Source organism: Carassius gibelio, chromosome B22 (assembly GCF_023724105.1).
Source record: "Carassius gibelio isolate Cgi1373 ecotype wild population from Czech Republic chromosome B22, carGib1.2-hapl.c, whole genome shotgun sequence".
In the NCBI taxonomy this organism is placed as follows: domain Eukaryota; kingdom Metazoa; phylum Chordata; class Actinopteri; order Cypriniformes; family Cyprinidae; genus Carassius; species Carassius gibelio.
Window position 1 is genome coordinate 48,327,374 of NC_068417.1, and position 7,172 is coordinate 48,334,545.

General features: G+C 38.8%; 4 non-coding genes and 1 pseudogene across 4 annotated transcripts; all 5 read right to left on the reverse strand.

The window, feature by feature from the left end:
• Window positions 1-509: 509 nt before the first annotated feature.
• On the reverse strand, window positions 510-628 carry LOC128009351 (5S ribosomal RNA). The gene has a single exon (XR_008181065.1). It is a non-coding gene; the product is annotated as a 5S ribosomal RNA (ribosomal RNA).
• Window positions 629-3,210: 2,582 nt separating this feature from the next.
• LOC128005539 (5S ribosomal RNA) lies at window positions 3,211-3,329 on the reverse strand. Its single transcript, XR_008178187.1, has one exon. It is a non-coding gene; the product is annotated as a 5S ribosomal RNA (ribosomal RNA).
• A 522-nt stretch (window positions 3,330-3,851) lies between these two features.
• On the reverse strand, window positions 3,852-3,991 carry LOC128005556 (uncharacterized; annotated as a pseudogene).
• Window positions 3,992-4,504: 513 nt separating this feature from the next.
• Window positions 4,505-4,623, reverse strand: LOC128009352 (5S ribosomal RNA). The gene has a single exon (XR_008181066.1). It is a non-coding gene; the product is annotated as a 5S ribosomal RNA (ribosomal RNA).
• A 221-nt stretch (window positions 4,624-4,844) lies between these two features.
• On the reverse strand, window positions 4,845-4,963 carry LOC128003009 (5S ribosomal RNA). Its single transcript, XR_008175741.1, has one exon. It is a non-coding gene; the product is annotated as a 5S ribosomal RNA (ribosomal RNA).
• Window positions 4,964-7,172: the final 2,209 nt, after the last annotated feature.

Here is a 7,172-nt window from a genome sequence, read left to right on the forward strand (position 1 = left end):
TCAAAGTACTAACCAGACCTAAACCTGCTAAGATTCAGAGATCGGGCATTGACTCTTTTTTTTTTTTTTTTTTTTTTAATGAAAGATTATTATATAATTCGTGAAATTTTCCAAAAAGATTAAAGCACCTGGTATTCCCAGGCAGTCTCCCATCCATGTACTAACCAGGCCCAAACCTGCTAAGATTCAGAGATCGGGCATTGACTCTATTTTTTGGCAAAATTATTATATACTAAGTGAAAAATTTCCAAAAAGCTTACAGCACCTGGTATTCCCAGGCGGTCTCCCATCCAAGTACTAACCAGGCCCAAACCTGCTAAGATTCAGAGGTCGGGCATTGACTCTAGTAGGAAGTAGGAAAGAAAACCCAAAAGCTTAAAGCACCTGGTATTCCTAGGCAGTCTCTCATCAAAGTACTAACCAGACCTAAACCTGCTAAGATTCAGAGATCGGGCATTGACTCTATTTTTTGGCAAAATTATTATAAACTAAGTGAAAAATGTCCAAAAAGCTTACAGCACCTGGTATTCCCAGGCGGTCTCCCATCCAAGTACTAACCAGGCCCAAACCTGCTTAGCTTCCGAGATCAGACGAGATCGGGCATAGCCAGGTTGGTATGGCCGTAAGCGAAGTCTGCTGCAAAGAGAGGGCTATTTAAAGAGCAGCCAATCTTATCGCCAGTACATTATATAAGTAGGAAAGAAAGCCCAAAAGCTTAAAGCACCTGGTATTCCTAGGCAGTCTCTCATCAAAGTACTAACCAGACCTAAACCTGCTAAGATTCAGAGATCGGGCATTGACTCTATTTTTTGGCAAAATTATTATATACTAAGTGAAAAATGTCCAAAAAGCTTACAGCACCTGGTATTAACAGGCAGTCTCCCATCCATGTACTAACCAGGCCCAAACCTGCTAAGATTCAGAGATCGGGCATTGACTCTATTTTTTTGCCAAATTATTATATACTAAGTGAAAAATTTCCAAAAAGCTTACAGCACCTGGTATTCCCAGGCGGTCTCCCATCCAAGTACTAACCAGGCCCAAACCTGCTTAGCTTCCGAGATCAGACGAGATTTTTTTTTTATTTTTTTTATTTTTTTTTTTTTTTATTAACAAATTTAAAATATTTCATTAAAAACATTGTACACATTTTCCACAGAAGCATAACAAACAAAAACAATAATTATTTGCCACAGGTTTGATAAAAGCCATTTCTCTAAACACCAAACACATTTATTTCACTTTACATTCAATAAATAACCTTTTATCTCCATTTTTCTTTTTGAAATACAATTAAGGCATTAGCATACCATGATACAATGTATAAAAACATTATAATAATAAATAATAATACAAATTTAAACCAAACATTGTATTCTTAGTCTACCTCCTCCTCCTCATCTTCCCTCAACACTTGAAATTTATTCTCAAACAAATGTTTCCCCTTATTGTATTTTTCCCTAAAATGTCTTTTTTTTCTGGCCACATTCACATTTGGTATTACCTTAAGGGTTCTCCTTCTTAATGTCACCCTTTTGTCCTTTCTATCATCCATTCTGTCCACTCCTTTCTCCTCTTCAGTTATCTCTTGCATTTCCTCCTCCTTTTCTTTTAGTCCTTGGTTCTCCATTTCCTCCAATGCCCCTTGTGTTACTTCCTGTGATGTCAATATTCCTTTGTCCATTTCTCCTTCCAGCCTTTTCTCTTCCAATTCCATTTCTTTCTCCTCTTCAGTTATCTCTTGCATTTCCTCCTCCTTTTCTTTTAATCCTTGGTTCTCCATTTCCTCCAATACCCCTTGTGTTACTTCCTGTGATGTCAATATTCCTTTGTCCATTTCTCCTTCCAGCCTTTTCTCTTCCAATTCCTTCTTATTTTCCACAATAGCCTCTTTATTCACACCATCCTCTTCCTCATTCTCTCCACCATTTTGTAATTCAGTTTCTTTTGACATTCGCCCTCCTACACCTTCTGACTCTTTATTTTGAATTTCATTCTCCATCCAACACTCACATCTTATGATCACCTTTCTGCAATCCGGGCACTTAATTGCATCGCAATCCCTTGCGTAATGACCCTGGCCATTGCACTGATGACATTTAAAATCTGGACAGTCTTTGAACACATGTCCCGGATTCATGCACAATCGACAGGTTTTAACCTGACGATCATGCATGATCCTGAAATACTGTGTTCCCTCCTCCGTATCAAACTTTGTACTGTATGGCAGAGACACTACTTCTTTAGGAAATTTCACCCTTAGGTACCTTGTACCATCCGCAATGTCTGTGCCTGGATACATTCTTCTTATGATGTCTGAAACAGGTGTTACGCCCCAATTTTGTAATTTAATTAAAATGTCAGAGTCCTCAATATAGGCTGGCAAATGTATGAAAGAAACCACATACTCCCTTGTTTTCAGTTGTCGAATCTCACACAGTTTTCCTTTTATCATTAATCCTTCATCTAATCCATCGCACGCCTCCCTGTTTATCAGTGTAATTTCATATTCTTTTACTTGCCTTGGTCTGACTGCTAGAATCTTTCCTCCTCCAATCCTTTCGTTCACTGCTTTGATAATGTCCTCTGCTCTTGCATCTCTCTGATCCGCCATGTCAACAATTACTGTAGCCTCTTTAGAGTAAATCCTCTTGTTATAATCCATTTGTCCTTGTCCATCTCGTTGTTCTTTATCCATTTCTTTGTCTGTTAGCACTCGTCTTCCTCCTGCCATGTCCACTTCTTTGCCATGTAATCCATCCATTTTTCAAACAAAAGAAAAATTTCTCCCCAGACAGCAAACTGCTGCTGGGAAGTATAAAAACTATAACAAACAAAAATCAATAAGTTGCAAAAGAAATAAATCTTTACGCAGATAAAACAAAACAAAAAACACAAGGTGAGCCTCTCTCACCTACTGCCTACTACAAACTGCCAACTCACTTCCTGTGTGGCTCACTAGCGTTGCCAGGTTGGTTTGGCCGTAAGCGAAGTTTGCTGCAAAGAGAGGGCTATTTAAAGACCAGCCAATCTTATCGCCAGTACATTATATAAGTAGGAAAGAAAACCCAAAAACTTAAAGCACCTGGTATTCCTAGGCAGTCTCTCATCAAAGTACTAACCAGACCTAAACCTGCTAAGATTCAGAGATCGGGCATTGACTCTATTTTATGGCAAAATTATTATAAACTAAGTGAAAAATGTCCAAAAAGCTTACAGCACCTGGTATTCCCAGGCGGTCTCCCATCCAAGTACTAACCAGGACCAAACCTGCTTAGCTTCCGAGATCAGACGAGATCGGCCAAAGCCAGGTTGGCATGGCTGTAAGCGAAGTCTGCTGCAAAGAGAGGGCTATTTAAAGAGCAGCCAATCTTATCGCCAGTACATTATATAAGTAGGAAAGAAAGCCCAAAAGCTTAAAGCACCTGGTATTCCTAGGCAGTTTCTCATCAAAGTACTAACCAGACCTAAACCTGCTAAGATTCAGAGATCGGGCATTGACTCTTTTTTTTTTTTTTTTTTTTTTTTTTTTTTTTATAATGAAAGATTATTATATAATTCGTGAAATTTTCCAAAAAGATTAAAGCACCTGGTATTCCCAGGCAGTCTCCCATCCATGTACTAACCAGGCCCACAGCTGCAAATATTCAGAGATCGGGCATTGACTCTATTTTTTGGCAAAATTATTATATACTAAGTGAAAAATGTCCAAAAAGCTTACAGCACCTGGTATTAAGAGGCAGTCTCCCATCCATGTACTAACCAGGCCCAAACCTGCTAAGATTCAGAGATCCGGCATTGACTCTATTTTTTGGCAAAATTATTATATACTAAGTGAAAAATTTCCAAAAAGCTTACAGCACCTGGTATTCCCAGGCGGTCTCCCATCCAAGTACTAACCAGTCCCATCCAAGTACTAACCAGGCCCAAACCTGCTTAGCTTCCGAGATCAGACGAGATCGGGCATAGCCAGGTTGGTATGGCCGTAAGCGAAGTCTGTTGCAAAGAGAGGGCTATTTAAAGACCAGCCAATCTTATCGCCAGTACATTATATAAGTAGGAAAGAAAACCCAAAAGCTTAAAGCACCTGGTATTCCTAGGCAGTCTCTCATCAAAGTACTAACCAGACCTAAACCTGCTAAGATTCAGAGATCGGGCATTGACTCTTTTTTTTTTTTTTTTTTTTTTTTTAATGAAAGATTATTATATAATTCGTGAAATTTTCCAAAAAGATTAAAGCACCTGGTATTCCCAGGCAGTCTCCCATCCATGTACTAACCACGCCCAAAGCTGCAAATATTCAGAGATCGGGCATTGACTCTATTTTTTGGCAAAATTATTATATACTAAGTGAAAAATGTCCAAAAAGCTTACAGCACCTGGTATTAACAGGCAGTCTCCCATCCATGTACTAACCAGGCCCAAACCTGCTAAGATTCAGAGATCCGGCATTGACTCTATTTTTTGGCAAAATTATTATATACTAAGTGAAAAATTTCCAAAAAGCTTACAGCACCTGGTATTCCCAGGCGGTCTCCCATCCAAGTACTAACCAGGCCCAAACCTGCTTAGCTTCCGAGATCAGACGAGATCGGGCATAGCCAGGTTGGTATGGCCGTAAGCGAAGTCTGCTGCAATGAGAGGGCTATTTAAAGACCAGCCAATCTTATCGCCAGTACATTATATAAGTAGGAAAGAAAACCCAAAAGCTTAAAGCACCTGGTATTCCTAGGCAGTCTCTCATCAAAGTACTAACCAGACCTAAACCTGCTAAGATTCAGAAATCGGGCATTGACTCTATTTTTTGGCAAAATTATTATAAACTAAGTGAAAAATTTCCAAAAAGCTTACAGTACCTGGTATTCCCAGGCGGTCTCCCATCCAAGTACTAACCAGGCCCAAACCTGCTTAGCTTCCGAGATCAGACGAGATCGGGCATAGCCAGGTTGGTATGGCGGTAAGCGAAGTCTGCTGCAAAGAGAGGGCTATTTAAAGAGCAGCCAATCTTATCGCCAGTACATTATATAAGTAGGAAAGAAAACCCAAAAGCTTAAAGCACCTGGTATTCCTAGGCAGTCTCTCATCAAAGTACTAACCAGACCTAAACCTGCTAAGATTCAGAGATCGGGCATTGACTCTATTTTTTGGCAAAATTATTATATACTAAGTGAAAAATGTCCAAAAAGCTTACAGCACCTGGTATTAACAGGCAGTCTCCCATCCATGTACTAACCAGGCCCAAACCTGCTAAGATTCAGAGATCGGGCATTGACTCTATTTTTTTGCCAAATTATTATATACTAAGTGAAAAATTTCCAAAAAGCTTACAGCACCTGGTATTCCCAGGCGGTCTCCCATCCAAGTACTAACCAGGCCCAAACCTGCTTAGCTTCCGAGATCAGACGAGATTTTTTTTTTTTTTTTTTTTTTTTTTTTTTTTTTTTTTTTATTAACAAATTTAAAATATTTCATTAAAAACATTGTACACATTTTCCACAGAAGCATAACAAACAAAAACAATAATTATTTGCCACAGGTTTGATAAAAGCCATTTCTCTAAACACCAAACACATTTATTTCACTTTACATTCAATAAATAACCTTTTATCTCCATTTTTCTTTTTGAAATACAATTAAGGCATTAGCATACCATGATACAATGTATAAAAACATTATAATAATAAATAATAATACAAATTTAAACCAAACATTGTATTCTTAGTCTACCTCCTCCTCCTCATCTTCCCTCAACACTTGAAATTTATTCTCAAACAAATGTTTCCCCTTATTGTATTTTTCCCTAAAATGTCTTTTTTTTCTGGCCACATTCACATTTGGTATTACCTTAAGGGTTCTCCTTCTTAATGTCACCCTTTTGTCCTTTCTATCATCCATTCTGTCCACTCCTTTCTCCTCTTCAGTTATCTCTTGCATTTCCTCCTCCTTTTCTTTTAGTCCTTGGTTCTCCATTTCCTCCAATGCCCCTTGTGTTACTTCCTGTGATGTCAATATTCCTTTGTCCATTTCTCCTTCCAGCCTTTTCTCTTCCAATTCCATTTCTTTCTCCTCTTCAGTTATCTCTTGCATTTCCTCCTCCTTTTCTTTTAATCCTTGGTTCTCCATTTCCTCCAATACCCCTTGTGTTACTTCCTGTGATGTCAATATTCCTTTGTCCATTTCTCCTTCCAGCCTTTTCTCTTCCAATTCCTTCTTATTTTCCACAATAGCCTCTTTATTCACACCATCCTCTTCCTCATTCTCTCCACCATTTTGTAATTCAGTTTCTTTTGACATTCGCCCTCCTACACCTTCTGACTCTTTATTTTGAATTTCATTCTCCATCCAACACTCACATCTTATGATCACCTTTCTGCAATCCGGGCACTTAATTGCATCGCAATCCCTTGCGTAATGACCCTGGCCATTGCACTGATGACATTTAAAATCTGGACAGTCTTTGAACACATGTCCCGGATTCATGCACAATCGACAGGTTTTAACCTGACGATCATGCATGATCCTGAAATACTGTGTTCCCTCCTCCGTATCAAACTTTGTACTGTATGGCAGAGACACTACTTCTTTAGGAAATTTCACCCTTAGGTACCTTGTACCATCCGCAATGTCTGTGCCTGGATACATTCTTCTTATGATGTCTGAAACAGGTGTTACGCCCCAATTTTGTAATTTAATTAAAATGTCAGAGTCCTCAATATAGGCTGGCAAATGTATGAAAGAAACCACATACTCCCTTGTTTTCAGTTGTCGAATCTCACACAGTTTTCCTTTTATCATTAATCCTTCATCTAATCCATCGCACGCCTCCCTGTTTATCAGTGTAATTTCATATTCTTTTACTTGCCTTGGTCTGACTGCTAGAATCTTTCCTCCTCCAATCCTTTCGTTCACTGCTTTGATAATGTCCTCTGCTCTTGCATCTCTCTGATCCGCCATGTCAACAATTACTGTAGCCTCTTTAGAGTAAATCCTCTTGTTATAATCCATTCGTCCTTGTCCATCTCGTTGTTCTTTATCCATTTCTTTGTCTGTTAGCACTCGTCTTCCTCCTGCCATGTCCACTTCTTTGCCATGTAATCCATCCATTTTTCAAACAAAAGAAAAATTTCTCCCCAGACAGCAAACTGCTGCTGGGAAGTATAAAAACTAAAACA